Source organism: Mytilus galloprovincialis, chromosome 1, assembly GCF_965363235.1.
Source record: "Mytilus galloprovincialis chromosome 1, xbMytGall1.hap1.1, whole genome shotgun sequence".
In the NCBI taxonomy this organism is placed as follows: Eukaryota; Metazoa; Mollusca; class Bivalvia; order Mytilida; family Mytilidae; genus Mytilus; species Mytilus galloprovincialis.
Genome location: NC_134838.1, coordinates 30,994,344 through 31,010,425, shown reverse-complemented (window position 1 = coordinate 31,010,425; position 16,082 = coordinate 30,994,344). Strand labels below are relative to the sequence as shown.

The following is a 16,082-nucleotide window of genomic DNA, read 5'->3' as shown; positions in this document are numbered from 1 at the left end:
TATCCTGAATTGTACATGTATCACCTTCCTACATGCCAATTTTCAACCAATGTTTAAAGTCTTGTAACAAATTTCTGATTTTGAAAAGACAGGTACTACCAAAATAACTCCCGGTTTTCTGGAAATCTTAAATTAGTGTACTATGTAGCGCATTAATCCTGAATTTTTAATGCAAACTCATAGACAAGTGAATTTTGGCTCAAAATGGTCTAAATATACTTCCATTTCACCAAAAGTTTCATTTCTGCAAATTTGTTGGTTAGTTTAAGTAAACAATGACATCAAAAGCACTATTTTGTGTCAAAGTAGGACTACTTTTACATACGTTCTAAATTGGAGGGAGTAATTGGTGGTCTGACACCTACAAGTAAGCGAGTACTGGCTGATATAGGTGAACATCTTGACGCTGGGAAACGTGCAAAAGAAACTTTCGATGTGATTTTTGAAGATGCAGGTGGTATGATGCATGTCAGTAGCCCTTTATAATTGCCGAGAAACACTAAACAGATTTACAATGTAAAGCAAACACAGAAAAGCGCAGTTGCCGGAAAGGATAGGGACAGTATGTTTCAGCTGATAAAAGCATGCAAGGACCGTTTGCAGATCCGTACATTAGAGTAGTACAATGTGCACCTGAATTCTGCTGTATTTCTTCATCAGATTTGCAACTTATGGAAATGGATATGTTTCTTACTAATCCCTCAGAGTGTACAATTATGGGAATAGACCCAACTTTTAACCTCGGCGAATTCGTAGTAACGCCCATTGTGTACAAGAATTTAAAGCTAATTCATCGCAGAACAGGTGAATGTCCCACGTTTTTGGGACCAGTGCTTATTCATCAAACCAAAACGGAAAGAGCCTTTGATTTCTTTGCCTCTTCAATTGTGTCCCTCCGAAACACTTTAGCTGACGCACTCTTTATAGGAACAGATGATGAATGTTCGATTTTTAACAGCTTTAGTAGGTACATGCCAATTTCCAAAAATATGCAGTGCCGGCGTCATGTGCGATTAAATCTTGAGAGAAAGTTGCATACATTAGGGATAAATAATCCATATACAAACCAGTTCGTTAAAGATATTTTTGATAAAAAAGTTGGACTTGCAGATTGTTTAACTGACACTGACTTCGAAAATAAATTGTTGGTATTGAAGCCAATTTGAAACTTGAGAGAATGTGAATCGAGAAAAACGACGGAGCCAGCGTTTTATACATGGTTTTTGAAGTATAAAAAAAACCTAGTGCAAAACTGCTTATTACTTCCATTAAGAATTAGTTGTGGGTTCGGTTTTTCGCATTACACAACAAATGCGAACGAAAGTTTGAATAACAGATTAAAACAAAAGACGGATTACCAAGAAAACGAAGTTACCGTATTCTGCACCAAAATGCGAGAACTTGCTGACGAGCAGAAAAAGGACACAAAGAAGGCAATTATTGGTATGGGACCCTGTCAGATCCGTACCGAGTACATAGAACACGTGCAGCCAAGTCATGCTTGGTTTAAACTTTCCGAGTCGTCCCGCAGCAAGCATATAACAGCCTTCCTAAAGGCTCCACTTAAACCGTCGCAATTTAGGTCATCAATACGGATTTCCGTTGGTGAACAGCCTGGAACTTCAGGAACATCTCTTGACCCACAACCACATCATAAAAGTTTATTTATTTCACTAGAAGATACTCATCTTGATCCCACAATTCATGAGCCGATTTGGAAAAAAGCAGAGTCGCTTGTTAATTCTGGTTTGGTAAATAAAGCGCCTGGTGTCCAAAACGGGTTTATGGTTGCTAGTACCTCTGGAAAAGATCCACATTTTGTACGTCTTTTAGAAAGCGGGAAGGGCACTTGCAATTGTGAAAATTTCAATTTTAAGCATATGCTCACATGTATTGGCGGCCTCTGAATGTGGAAGAAAGCTGCAAAAACTTATAAAATATCTTCGAAAAACTCAGTCGGCACCTAATCTTCAAGAGTTATCAAAGGTCAATATGCCAAAACACCCACAAAGAAAACCGAATCAAAAACCCAGGTCAAATAAAAGAAAACCTACTAGAGACTTTGGTTCAAAGCATAGCACAGTGAAACAAGCATCTATGGAAGACGATAATGATAACGATGGATATTACTTAAAATACTTGATTGGTACTCAGATTCGTTCATGCTATGGTTGTGGGCAGCCAATTAGATTGCCTCCACATGTTCCACCGCCACCGTATGACATTATTTGCCAAAAGGAGTACAGAATCTTTAACATGGACGGACAGCTAAAACTCACACTGCAGCCACAGAATGTGCATTATCACTGCAGAATCCAGTGTATATTAAAAAAACACGATGACTTTAACAAAAAAGTGAGATCTCCAAAGTCAGTCACACCAAATCTAACATCGTTACATCGTTCGTATCTTGATGCAAACTTTATTATGGATTACAGGTTTTGAGTTCGTTATTTTATGACTTCAGGAGTGTTATGTTTTTTTTTTGTTCAGTAAAGAATCGAAGTCTTTAAAATACGTTATTATTTTGTATTGTATTCCTGTCTTGCCCGATATCATATATGGTGATCCAGGCAAAGAGTACTGGTCTTCCGACATTAATAACACCAAAGTAAATATGTATTGTAATTCGAAGATAAATGCATTTTATATACAACTTCTATGTCTAGTTACCAGGTTTTATATCTATGGTTATCCATACTTGATTGTCTCATCGGGTTTATTTTACGTTTTCTTTCCATTATACAAGAACAGTTAACAGAAAAAAAAGGAGACTGGAGAGTTGTCTCATTGACAATCATACCAATTTACAATACCATTGAAATAATTCTTCAAACACAAAAATAAGTTGATATGACAGACATATGAGACTATATTCTACCACCAAAGCTAATTAAAAGCTTTACAAAAACATTTAAACAAACAGAAATAACCCGATCAACAAATATAATACTTAAGGACACGGCAGTAGATATTTGTGTGTTGTTTGGTTGCTGTCTATTTGACGTTTATCCCACATCTTTTTAATCATTTAATTGTTGTTTAGAAAATCCCAAAAATCAAACAGGCTTAAAACATACAGTAGACTTAATATCTCCTTTATTTATTTATTTCATTCATTCAATTATCATTTTATTTTAAGCTAACCTAGCTCAAAGGGCCAAGTGAGCTTTTATCATCACTTGGCGTCCGGCGTCCGTCGTCGTTAAGTTTTACACGAAAAATCTTCTCCTCTGAAACTACTGGGCCAAATTTAACCAACTTGGCCACAATCATCAATAGGGTATATAGTTTTAAAAAACCAAGATGGCCGCCATGGCTAGAAATAGAACAGAGGGGTTAAATGTAATGTAGATTTGGGGTTATATCTCCGAAACCAAACCATTTAGAGCGAATCGGACATGAGGTAAAATTGTTTATCAGGTCAAGATCTATCTGCCCTGAAATTTTTAGATGAATCGGAAAACCCGCTGTTGGGTCGCTGTCCCTGAATTGGTAATTTTGAGGAAATTTTGCCGTTTTTCATTATTATCTTGAATATTATTATAGATAGAGATAAACTTTGAACAGCAATAATGTTCAGCAAAGTAAGATCTACAAAAAAATTTCAGACCAATCAGGCAAGTTGCAGCCCGTTGTTTGTAAGTCAGCATGATCAAAATGGTCAATTGACCCCTTAAGGAATTATTGCCCTTTATAGTCATTTTTTAACAATTTTCATAAATTTTGTAAATTTTTACAAAATATTTTAACTACTGGACCAAGTTCATTATAGATAGAGATAATTGTAAGCAGCAAGAATATTCAGTAAAGTCAGATATACAAACACATCACCATCATCAAAAAACAATTTGAAGAAGAAGTATATCCGACACCCCCCCCCCCCCCCCCCCACAAAAAAAACCACCCCTAAATCCGCTAGTGACTTGAAACTGGAGAAACACATAAGGATTGGAAACATGCTAATGTAGCCCACAGGCACTAGACGTTCTGTCAATAGCATGAAAATATTGGCAATGGGAAGAATAATATATGGACACTATTTTCTTCCCATTGCCAATATTTTCATGCTATTGACAGAACGTCTAGTGCCTGTGTGTAGCCCCAGCCTTCAAAAAGGGAAAAAAATACAAACCCGTGAACTACAGGCCAATATCTTTAACATGTTTAACCTGCATGTGTTGCACGGTGTGTAGAAATACCGCAAAGGACCTCCTTAGTGCACTAAGAAGAAAGTTTTTGCACTAAGGACATAGTCTCGACACCCCATCCTTTACTTTTTATCTTTTAATATAAGAAATGTATTAGGTTTTTTAGCCTTCTTATATAACTAACAAAGTAAGACCGTGAGACCGTGCGGTCTAACAAATTTCTGATAATATCGTTAACAAAAACTGAACAGTGCGATCAACCAATCACTATAACGTTAACATATAATACCATAGTGCTTTGAATTCTAGCAAGTACGGTCTAACAAAATCTTTTAGTACTGATAACAATTTTTTTTTAAATAAACCAATCGCTGATATTGATCCTCCTGACATCATTGCTATCTTCGCCATTTTTGTTACAGAAGTTATTTTCAAAGATCTTATTTAGTAAGTTTATTTTTATAAGTCCATGAAACAAAACAGACATATCCAGATCATGATGACATTCAGATTGGTCATAGTAATCTACTGGTAATGATATTGAGGGTAATGAAATCCTTTTTATAAAATGTTAAACAACACAAGTTTTCCCGATGTACTCGGTTTTACATTAGTGTTGTTTGCAACGCCGTATCCTTCAATTTCATTAAAGACATCAAGTTGAACATAAATTTGAACGGTGTATGATGTGCTTGCAAACGTGATAAAACAACCGTACATAAACGCCAACGTGTATAGAGATTTTCACGGACTCCGGAAGGATTCCGATTTTGATTTTATTTTATATTTTTATTTGAGCTCTCTACGTTTGAGGTAGCAAAGGTATATATATGAATACGAAAACAATCAAAAAGTTTCTTTTTTTCTCTCTTTTGAAATAGTGTTATTATATACGCTGTTAAAATAAACAGGCAGATATTTAGTACCTTTTGCAAGATTGTCATATTTTTAAGAATTCTTGCATAAAAGTGTAAGCAGATTCAGTTCTAGAATTAATAAATTAAAGTATGCTACCGGGACTGCGGTTTGTCAAACTAAAATCACCATGGACCTGCTAGAGCACTATATTTTTCATTACTGTACAGAAGACGTTTAAGAGCTGTATCTTTTCTCTATAGAGCTAAGTATTTAGTGGCAATCTATTTCCGTCTTTGATTATGTATCTGGTTCACAGGCACTTGTTTCTATCCATGGGAAGACCTGTCAACGTATATTTATTCCGCCTAACAGAAGTTCCTCTAGAAACTTTATTATAAACAATGTCATAATACCTATTCCTGTTAGAACAAATATTCTATACTATTTATTCCGTTTGGAACATATACTGTAATACTAATATATATTCCTGTGGAAATAATATTCCAGAATATTTATTTCTTTTGGAACTTATTTTATGATGAAGGAACTTACAATGTATATTCCGTGACATCTTCGCTAGCCAAGGGTTACGATCCACTCCCGCTCTCTTCTCTTCTAACCCTTGGCTATAGCGAAGATGATTCCGTTACAGACCCACTATCAACATAAATTTACGTAAATATACGTTGATTGTGGGTCTTCTCATGGATAGAAACAAGTGTCTGTGATCTGGTCTATAAAAAAATATTTTGCCACAGTTTTGTATTTAGTAACAATCTTTTCATGCATTAGATAATGTGTCTGTTTTTTTTAAATCACCAATCAAATAATATAAATAGATAGAGTTTGAAATAAATAACCAAAGACAGAATGAATAGATAAATATAATTATAACTTTTTTTATGCACCACAGGAACATATGTTCTTTGGCGGGACTAGACACAACCTAATTGTAGCTGATTTTATTGTCGTGCTATACATGTAGGTAATAAAGATACAATACAGTACCAGACATACATGTGTTAAAAAAAGTACTAACTTTTATCCTAATAATTTCCGATAATATCAATCAAATGTCATTCAAACTATAGTGATGCCAGGGTATCAAACTTATATTCTGTCACTTTAAATTCGTTATAACCACATTCATTTTATCACAGAATGCAAACAGGGTAATTAAAAAACAGCGCCGATTGCAGTCCAAATTCAAAAACATTATAAAACACTTTTATAAATCACACTTATTTTTGACATCCCTTTTATATGACAAAATATATTTACTTTATGATAAAACTTTAGAATTATGTGGTCAATGCATAGCCTCAGCAGTTTCAACGTTTTTTTCTGTAAGACGCCACTAAAATCCATTAATCTCTCAAAGTCTCGCAGAGGTCAAAGATTTTGTTCAATTTTATACTGAAGAGCCTATCAGATTCATTTCCTGTTAACATGGTTAAAATATACTGTTTCAAGACCACTGCTTGTAGAAGTGGTCATTAACTTTTACTGTTGTCACATAACAAAATGCATAAACATGCAATTTTTTCACACAATTTTAAGTTTTTGAAGTTTTTTTACCATAAATTATTCTTCCATATATATTAAATGTACTTTAAATGTAAAGAAAAGTTACAAAAAGCATACCACATGAGTATAAAATGGTCTTAGGCCATGTAAGATTAAAGATTATTTAGAGTCGATTTAGGCCGTAGCACATATTTACATATAAAAATGCATACAGAAGCTATCTGAAATGGAAATTTGTTACTGTTTGTTTATTTCTATGCTAAGATGTTATGATACAAGAAGTCTAATTGCAAAAATACTCAGGATTGCATTCAACTTTTTTTGCAGACAGCATGATGCACAGTTTTTTCACTTTTCAAGGAAAACTTGCATGCAGTTTGAGTCTCAATTGGCATATATTTGAACCACTAACTATCCTAAAGAAGACATTGAAGGTGGCATATGAAATGAATAAGGTGTACTGATCATTGTAAAGTGCTTTTTTTTTTTATAGATTTAGTAAAATATTTATGATTGACTACAGATGGACACATACATGAAACAGGTTGTTTAACCAGGGCCATGAAATACAACATATTTTGCACATTTTTTCTGTGTTAAAATCTACTTTTTTTATAGATTCAAAGTTCACTAATGGGTTATATAATTTGAATTGTGTACAGAAACACAAATATCAAAGCATTAAAAGCTTTCAGATAGAAAGTCAGCATGCCTCTTATGCATAAACATGGAAACTGCTTTAAAATGCTTATTTAGCCGCAAAATGACAAAATTTCTATCAAACAAAGATTTAAATTCTTTACTTTTATTGAGTTTGACAAATTGAAACCAGCAAACTATTCAGGGAAGTTGCCAAAGTACAGAATCTACATTTACTGATTTCATCTCTTAGGCCTGAGAACTGTTATTTCGTAGTGCATTTCTTTTAGACAATAGATTCAAATTAAAAAAATCTCACCAGTTCAATCTCAAAACGATTTTACAGTGTAGTGTACTACTATTGGGACAAATAATAGCAAAATTTTAGAAACTTCTACCAGCTCTAACTCAAAATATTGACAATTCTGTGTTTAGGGGGTCTAAAATTCAGTTTGACAGCTTCAGACATACCAATTTTAGACCTTTTGTAACTGGACCAAATCATTACTTAACATAAAAACTCAACACCCAAATTTTTTTATCATGTAATTTCATCCCCTTTCTCGATATTACATGCATAAAATGTCAAAAAATGTCAAGAAATAAATTAGGAAAGGGTATGAAAAAAATTGGCAAGTAATACACTGTTCACACTAGGGAATATATATGTGGACAACCAAAATGGAAGAACGATAACTGTGTCCTCAGACCAATTGCTAAACCTCTTTTCTAGTTTCTAACTTTAATTTGTCTCAACAAATGTTATAAAACTTATACACTGCTTATAACAACAAAACACAGATTATGTTCAAATTTGACTGTCACTGTTACTGTTCTTGAGTTACATGCATTTATGCTTCATTATTATAAAATGGAAAAATTTTCTAATCTACATGTATGGTGGATCGGACAAACTTTTTTATACGGATTATATTTATTTAGATATGATTTAAAAACTTCAGAAAAGGTTGAGAAGCATTTTAATTTTAGGAGATTCCAACCTGAAGCAAGTTGTACCAATGGAAATGATGGAAGACCCAGTTAGAATACTGTGCATACCTGGGGCTACAATTAAAATCAAAGATGACCTATGCTGAAGTGGTGAGACTTCCTATGCATGTAACAGGAGACCAAACTTAGACCACCTTTGATATAAAGGTATGAAAATGATGTCTATTATTATAAGAATGAATGGAATATATTCCGGTTGAATGTCACTTTTTGTTTTTATATCCCCTAGTCCCTACAAACAAAGTTTTGGGATATACATAGAAATCCCTATATCATCCATCTGTATGTCCATAATTTTTGCAAGTGCAACCCCTCAGAACTGCTGAAATTGATGACATTACACAGCAAAAAACATTGGGTTTCTTATCAGCGAGGTGTATAGGCGAGTTAGGATAGTCGAGTTATTAAGGGCAAGTTATGACAGACGAGTAGCAAGAAACAAAAATATTATGTTTCTCTAATTTCTTATTAGAATTATATATACAGCAAGTCTTAAAACAGTTGTGGCGTCTGATTTTTTGAACAGAATTTGTAGATTTACTTTACATTTAATAAACAAAGTATAGATCTACCCAAGCTTAGTTATACATTACACAAGGAAGGGTCCCGGTATTTTGATTGCAGGATTTGAAAAAGTTATGTGATAATTATTTATAAGAGGCTACATTGTATATGTTAGAAAGTAATGCACCCATAAAATTCTTTAATGAGAGTGACATTGTTCATTTTCTAAAACAAAACGGTATAAACTGTAGATACAAGACAAAATGTATACTGTTCTGAACAAATCAAGCATAAGAAAATTAATCATGTAGACAAATAAAATATACTTGCAAATTGCCAGAACAAATATTGCCTCTACAGCTGCCCCAAAAAGCCCACTCTTAACGAAATTTGCAGCAGAAGAGATCTTTTACATATATATGTGCTATAGTTTTAGTTACTATCTCTCTTTACGTTTGAAATGACACTGACAGTGTTGTCTTATCCGGGCCTTTTATAGCTGACTATGCGGTATGGGCTTTGCTCATTGTTGAAGGCCGTACGGTGACCTATAGTTGTTAATGTCTCTGTCATTTTGGTCTTTTGTGGGTAGTTGTCTCATTGGCAATCATACCACATCGTCTTTTATATAGTGGCTATGAATTTAATGATAATGATGATAATTAAACTACAAGCCATCCGCAGTATTTCAAAAGGCTATCTGTTTCTGCAGAAAATAAACATACTTTGTGTAGAGATTACATTTTTATTACACGAATCAACAATACTGTATACAATTCTATAAGCAATCATCATTCAAAAATGTTTAAGAGATACACAAAAAAAATATGAAAATAGTTTTCCCCATTTTCAAGCATTTTGACTTTCGTAACTCGAAATAAAGATTTTTAATAAATATAAAAATAATAGTGCTGGATGGGGGATTTGTGTGAGTTGACTTGCAGTTCTAGTTTATTCAGGTTACACACGTTTCTTATTTGTAAATGCAGTTTTTATGTGAAGTGTAGATATCACATGAATGAATACTAATATCGTAATATATATCATATTTTTGTTATTGGTTAATAAAGTTCATTTTATTGGAATTTTGTTTCCAGTGTATAGAAATGAAGAAACCAATGGGAGCCCCTGCCAAAAAGAGGAGTGTGTCTTCAGTTGAGATTGGTAGAAAAAAAAAAAAAAAAAACAGTTTACCTACATAATTTTGCCATTAAACCTTAAAATGTGTATTTCTGAACCCCTTTATACTTTTTACTGGAAAATCCCTTACAACAATGCATGCTGTTATTGTTTTGTAAGTCTAGAAACATGGCCCTATTACAGAAGATGCATCTATTTTTCAAGAGGAATTATATGATATTGAAATTAGACAGATATGCAAGTTACATGTAAAAAGTAAAGTAACAAAAATATGGAACTCTGAGGAAAATTAAAAATGTAATAGCGAAATTAAAAGCTGAAATACATCAAGCAAAAAGAAAACAACTGTCATATTCCTGACTAAGTGCAGTCATTTCTTAGATTTAATCTGGTTTTATAGCTCGTTTTAGTAAACCAGTATTTAAAAATGATAAGATTGTAAGAAACAAAGCAATTGACCCAAATCATCATGCATGGTATCATTTTCAGATTTTTTACAAAGTTTATAATATTTATATGAAAAAAACAATAAACTGGTTAATTATATAGGATAAAATTGCATTATCTTTTGAAAGGAGATGTGTGTTAAATAACTGATAGCTTGTACAAAAACTCCTGTTCATAAATTACTTTTGGACACAACATATATATTTTACATCACATGATAATACATTGATATAATTTTGAAGTGGACTCACTTACACATGAGCCGGAAAAAAATAACTACCAACAAAATTACTTAATAATTGTACAACTACTGTAATCCCTTCTCTTTTAGTTCAAGACTGTTGAATGTTTTAGTACTTTCATCTCATATTTAATATATTGCATTTTTTTTTATAGATATAGGGTATAGACGAGTGATCTAGTGTTTGAGTTCACCGTGGATGTGACTGTCATCCTAACAAACAAAGGTTTACATAGTATTTATCAGGTATTGTTGTATATATTTAATAACTTGTGCCGATGTATATAAATATATATATTGAACTGCATAAATATTAGATCTCTGCATTTCCATCCATTAATAGTGTTGCTTTCAAAATCATATAAAGAATATATTTAGACTCCATTACAATGTATCTTGAATGCATTTATTTAAATATATATGCAGTGTAATGCAAGAAATATTTCTTAATGTGAGAAATAGACAACAGGCTACTAACATGAAAAAATAGATTTGATTTTCTAAGGCTTGTCACATTTATTGAATGACTGACTTACAATAAAGAATGGAAAGGGGTAATGTGTCAAAGAGACAACAACTCGACCAAAGAGAAGAAAACAGCCCAAGGCCGCCAATGGCTCTTCAATGTGCACTATTTTTTATTCTTATAAGCAAAAAATAAATAAGAATTTATGTTCTTATGCCTTCATTTATTTTTGTAAGCAACATTCAAACAGACAGAGATTCTACATTTGAGGTTAGTTATATACATTCAGAATTCATCGTGCACCATTTGAAAATATGGTAAATTACTTTAAGGATGTTTGCTACTCAGCTTTTCATAAAACTGGTAAATATTGATAGGTGATTAATAAAGGACAAAAGAGCAAAAAAACAATTAAAGGACTGTCTTGTTTGTGTTTTTGTTTTGTTTGAGATATATCATGAGATATAGGCTATTGAAAATTTGTTGGAAAAACTCTCTCTTGAATTTCGATATCTTAATCTGATATTGACAAGTCTTACTTTGCAAACACTATTACAAAATGCTAGGAAGCTAAAATTTTTACAAATGACTTCTTTCCGAATGTAAGATTTTGAAAAGAAAAATGAATGTTACATTTTTATCTTCAAATGGATAGAACTATAGAGGAATTAAGAAATCTGGCAAAATTTAAAAACTTGACTAGCAAACATCTTTCATTAATATGGATTTAATTCTGCTGTATGGTGTTATTTATATTTGAACTTAAGGAAAATTGATATACACTAGAATACAGAGGTTCAAATTAAGGTTGGTTCTAGGTCCATCATGACCTTCCATTTGTGGGTTAAAAAAATCCCACCGGTAGTTTGTTATACCCAATGTACTTGCCTATATTTGCAGTTTAAGAAAAATACAAAAACGTTTTGAACAAAAGTACGAAAATTTGGACCTTTATTTGCCTGACGTGAATTTGAACCTGTGGAAAAAAGGACATACAGTTTTCAACAAGCATTTAATTCTTTTGTTTTCAATACATTATATAAAAGTATTATGTAGAGTGGGTGGTTAGTTTCAATATGATTTGCTTTTTCTTTTTATTAGATACCGATTTAAGAAAATCCTGTTGAGGAAGAGGGGAGTTTCTGTGATGAGAATGATACACATACATAGAGCATTTGGTAGTGTATAATAATAAGTTAAAAAAAAATTTAATTGGATACAATAAATAACATGACTTCCAAAACGGTCATATATTCCTGACAAATGAAATTTGTCCAGACATTGTTCGTCTGGGATAAGTATGATACGGTCATCTACTTTTTAGCTTTCTTAAGAGACGGTCATTTTAAAATAATTTACCAAAAAATTTGGAAGTTCCTACATTTCAGCGGTTTATATCTAATTTCTTTTTTCAAAAAGATGAAAGTTATTCGAAATGTGTTAACAAATGTTTTATAAATATGATTTGAGGAAGATTTTTAAAAGGTCGTCAAAACCATGTTGTTTGATTTAGTGAGCATGTGCGCAGGTGGGAAATTTAATAATCTATCCATGCTCAGGCAGATATCAGTACACTGATGTTGCTCACTTCAAATGATGAACTGTCAGTTTAACACTTTACGTTAGAACATTGAATTTATTTCAAAGTAAAGTTTAATATCGTTTTTTTTTAATTGTCAATCATTGGTTTTATGATGGCCAACTGATTACCATGGTTGTCTTTTGTTACTAAGTCTTAAAATCCGTATATATGGTTATAAGACTCAAAATTTCCTGCTGGCTCAAAGATTTTTTGGAAGCCCTGATAAATAACAATATTTTCTAATACAAAATGTCACCATTTTCAATCTGACAACAGACTTTTATTTTAAATTAAGTTTGATGCATTATTTACATTTGAACATAAAAATTATGTTGATAGTTTGTTTTCTTTCAAGAAAAATGCTATTTCTGCATATACTGCCTCTTTGAAAGTCTTAATTTTGAGTATAATTTATCTATAAATTTATAAAAAAAATCTCAAACATGGTGATTGATGTTTGTAAAAAGTTCTTGTTATTGCAGTTCATCATTCACTCTTTATGTACTTGTTAAAGCAAACTTTAGTTTTGAAAAAAAGAATTTTACTGTTTTTTTCATTTATCTGAGTATGTCAATCAAGTTAAAGAGTGTGTGTATATTGCAAATTAAAACTCTTTTTCTCTGTTCTGTATCTAATGATATAAAGATATATCTATGTGTATATTGTTTCAGAGTGTATTGAAGTTGTGAGTAGTATTTTAACCAAAAGAACATCTACCCTAACAACAGTGAAGATTAAAGCGATCAGGTACTGCTGTATGGTGATGTTGAAAGAAATTTAGGATTATTTGATCTGAAAAAAACACCTTTTAATATGAGACATATACATATTACAACTTCATTAAAATCCATTTAATTAAGGCATAGTTTCAATTCATCTTTTTAACATTTTTTCATGGAGATTTTATGTTTTATTGGCCAATGGAAAATCTGCTTAGTACTCTAGTGAAGTAAGGCAGACTGGACATGCTGCTCCAAACAGTTGCCATGATATAATCGTATCCTTATCCAACTTATTGAGTTTTTGGGGTGAATATAGGACTCACCCTGTCTGTCTGTCCATTAGAACAAAACACAAATTGTCCTATCAAATCAATGTAATTATCTGCCCTTGATTATAAAAGTGTTTTATTTTCTAATTAAATTTAAATACGTTTGATTACACTTAATGTTTTGAAAGTTGGATCTACCTTGCAAGCTAGAGATTTTCCAGTCCAGAATGAATTATACTTGGTAGAATATTTTTAAGCCAAAAAAAGTTTTTTTTTGCGACATGTCCAAACCAGAAGATTAGGAAAAGACACCATACCAACTTGAGTTTAATATATCATTTGGAAAGCCAGTCATCTTGTGGAAATGTATTAATAATAGTTTAAACTTTTTTTTTCTTTCATAATGTTTATTTCAATAATTAAACCAGATTTTGTGAATTTTACATGAAGGTAATTTTATTTTAGGTTTATCAAGACTTCTTAGTGCTTGCCATACAAGTGTCAAAGAGTGAAGGGCAAGAACAATTTTAAAGAACAGAGAAGACTTGTTTTATTGCACTTAGTTTTGAGTTTTTGTTTTATATTTTTACCACTATGATAGAGTAATGTAAAATTCAGGAATTGTTTTTTTCTGATATATCTGTTTTGTAATTACTCCTTTTTAGATACATTTTAGACAGGTTTTTTTTTATACCTTTTCCTACTGGAGTAGCATTAACAACTATTTGAAGTTTTTAGTAAGGTTACTTTCTTTGGGTTTTGTATTTCATAATATTTCATTATATTAAGGTGTCATACTTGAATACCTTGTAGTTATGAACTTCTTGCTTCTTTGATATGTGTAGTATTATTCTCCCCCCCCAAAAAAAAAAATATATTTAGTTTTGTAAAAAAAAAAATCCATAAGGTCGGTCAACAATGAATGGCTCTCTAAATAAAGATTAAATACGAATTTCAAAAGAAAAAAATATGTATGAAAACTCCATTCAAAAATACTTTGGAAAGTATCACACCAGTGATTCTTCTGGTATAATTCAGGTAAACTCTAAATCTCAGTTTTCATTGGGGACTTTCTTCATTGCATAGAGGATGCTTTATCATCTGATGTATTATATTCACAATATAATTGTTAAGGGCATACGATACAGTTACAGGGGAGGTAATGACATTGCTAACGTTAAATGTTATTTTCGCGACGTCAAACTGTGACATATCGGGAAAAGATGCATTTTTTCGACTGATTTTTATCATTCAAACTGATTTAATTTGAAAACCAGTGCATGGACCCCTATTTTTTAAAACAACATACTGTTTCATTTTGCAGGGAGATTATGTGAACCAAATTTTATAAAACTGTAAATAGTGCAATTTTTTTAATGTTGATAAATATGCAGCAAAAAAATTACTTTTTTTCTCAATTCATGACCATTTGATAAATATGAGTTATTTCTGAATAAAAAATGCACAATTTTTTAGGATTCTTATAAAATACAGAAATTACAAATTATTTAACAAAAAACAATTTGTGTTTATCTTTTAAAACAAAAAAGTTATGGCTTTCTCTCGAAAGGGAAAATACGACCACAAATCCTAATTTTGGGCAAATATACAAAATTTCGACCTCATTTAACTCAAAAAATAGCACATGAAGGTATATTTTTTATTACATATTTGATTTAATTAGGCGAAAAATAGCCTACAGTATATTGAAATTTTCCTCAAACTGTAAATACGGGATCAAAACTGTATTGTATGCCCTTAAATGTTGTGAATACAGAAAGCAAACATAATGATTATGATATGCTTAAACTTCATTATAACAAATAATTTAACTTTAAATATAATGAATATTTAAACTGGAATTGACTGTTCACATGTTATGCTCGTTGATTGTTGACATTATGTGTTGAAAACAGTAATAAGTCAAAGGACTAAGAGTTACAAGACAGAAAGTCCAAAAGTCACAAGTAAATTTGATTGGTCTATAATAGAATAGAATGTTTATAAAAATGTCAATTGAATAAGTCTTTCTATTAAAAAAAATCTCTTGAAACCACATTGTGACCTCTTGTTATATATGTTTTAATTGGTTACATTTTTGTCTATTTTGTACCATAATGCTATGCATGAAAAATATATTAACGATATGCAAATTTGGAAAAATTAAAAGTTTTATGATAATAAAAAGAACAAAATTAGTTAAATTTGTTTTGATTGATTTGATTTTATCCAATATGTATATTAAAAGGAAAGCTAGTTTAAACATATTTTATTGTTCAAAAATTACAAATGGATTAGACACAAGTTTTTCAACTTAGTAATGTCTTCTCCAAAAAGGAAAGCTGTTCCAATAATAGATATGGCTTTTAAATATAACTTGCATTTTAAAGAAAATAAAGGAGGAAAAGAAAGAAAACAAGAGAGACAATTGCTTCAACAGGATTGTACTGTCATAATCAAAGTCACATTTCCTGTTTACACAAAGAATTGAGTGTAATATAACGCCTGAATTGGACTTGGTATTG

The 16,082-nt window shown here is 31.5% G+C and overlaps 1 long non-coding RNA gene across 4 annotated transcripts; it reads left to right on the top strand.

Annotated features, from left to right (window-relative positions):
• The first annotated feature begins 4,300 nt into the window (after positions 1–4,300).
• LOC143071267 (uncharacterized) lies at positions 4,301–15,755 on the top strand. Of its 4 annotated transcripts, none has more exons than XR_012976848.1 (6): positions 4,301–8,333; positions 9,788–10,764; positions 11,221–11,254; positions 12,086–12,162; positions 13,238–13,313; positions 14,023–15,755. It is a non-coding gene; the product is annotated as an uncharacterized LOC143071267 (long non-coding RNA). The 4 variants fall into 4 exon arrangements; XR_012976846.1 differs by lacking the exon at positions 11,221–11,254 and having other exon boundaries at positions 4,315–8,333; positions 9,788–9,854; positions 10,674–10,764; XR_012976845.1 differs by lacking the exon at positions 11,221–11,254.
• The last annotated feature ends 327 nt before the right edge of the window (positions 15,756–16,082 follow it).